Raw genomic sequence first — 1,702 nt, 5'->3', positions numbered from 1 at the left:
TATTTTCTCTATTTTCAAAGTATCTGCGTTGGTTCTGAATATTTCAACCGGAAATCCTCTAGGAGCAGATTGAAAGGGTCTATACCTATATAGAGAGTATATCTATTCATAGACCTATACTAAGGCAATGATTGGATGGTGTTCAGTAAAGTAAAGAGTGTTTGCACATGTGAAGAGAAAGAGTGAAGCACTGGTGATTTAGTGTGCCATTTTGATGGGTTGTGTTTGAAGAACGAAATCAAGTTACTTCCTGTTAGAATTTTGTGTGTTAGGTAGAAAATTGTGTGTTGTGTTTTGCAAAATGTGTTTTAGTCAATTGAAAACTGAGTCAAACACTGAGAATTAGTGTATGGTTTTGCAGATTTGGTGTCGGGTTATGATGTTTGGAGGACATGTTTAGAAAATTGTGTGACAAGCAAAGATTTAGTGTGTAAGCAGTTGAAAAAAACTGTAAGAACAGATTAAATGTTTTTTGACACAGTCTTTGCCCTCACTTTTTCCTCTCTGTTTTGGTCACTACCTAAACGGCACCAAACACAACTTCACTCTGCACTCCGGGTCTGAGTGTGTGTGTGTGTGTGTGTGTGTGTGTACTGGATTAGGGGGGAAACTATTGCAACATACACACCTGTCATCCTCTTGGAGGATCTTTCATCACTCGATCTTTTATGTCTCTCTAATCACTCTAATCCTTTCTCTATCACTCTTTCCTCTCTTTCTCTATCACTCTATACTCTCTTCCTCTATAACTCTATACTCTATGTCTTGCTCTTTCTATTCTCTCCTCCTATCACACTCTCACATTCTCTTATACTCTCTACTTTTCTTTCTTTTCTTTTTTTCTTTTCAGTGCCATCAGAATAAAGAGTTTTTGTGTCACTGTTATGAACAAGATATTTCAAATGCTTAACCTGTTGACAAAGCAGTTTATTCTGTAAGCATTCACAAAGATGGAGATTTTTAGTTTGGTATATATGCATTGTTAACAGTTTTTTTCAAATGCTTACACACTAAATCTTTGCTTGTCACACAATTTTCTAAACATGTCTTCCAAACATCATAACCCCACACCAAATCTGCAAAACCATACACTAATTCTCAGTGTTTGACTCAGTTTTCAATTGACTAAAACACATTTTGCAAAACACCACACACAATTTTCTACTTAACACACAAAAATCGAACAGGAAGTAACTTGATTTCATTTTTCAAACACAACCCATCAAAATGCCACACTAAATCACCAGTGCTTCACTCTCTCTCTTCACATGTGTAAACACTCATTACTTTACTGAACACCATCGAATCATTGCTTTAGTATAGGCCTATGAGTAGACATACTGTACTCTCTATGTAGGTATGGATTGAAATACAATACGGTTGAAATGTTCAGAACCAATGCAGATACTTTGAAAGGAATGTTCTACAAAAAGTCGACTTTTTGTAGTGTACAGTATGTATTCATAGGCCTATAGACCCTTTCAACTGCAGAAACAAACAATCCTAAGCGTTCCTAAGGCATTTCTGGAGGCACAGAAAAATGTATTGAGCTAATGGTACTTGGCAAACAACAATAGAGTAAAAAGACAAATTTTACATAAAGTCAACTTTTTGTGGAATATTAATTGTAAGCTACTATAAGTCCGATTACTGTAATTTTCCTTTCAAAGTATCTGCATTGGTTCTGAATAGTTCAACCGGA

The sequence above is a fragment of the Alosa sapidissima genome, chromosome 24 (genome assembly GCF_018492685.1).
Source record: "Alosa sapidissima isolate fAloSap1 chromosome 24, fAloSap1.pri, whole genome shotgun sequence".
Classification (NCBI taxonomy): domain Eukaryota; kingdom Metazoa; phylum Chordata; class Actinopteri; order Clupeiformes; family Clupeidae; genus Alosa; species Alosa sapidissima.
Note: the sequence above shows the minus strand (reverse complement) of the source record.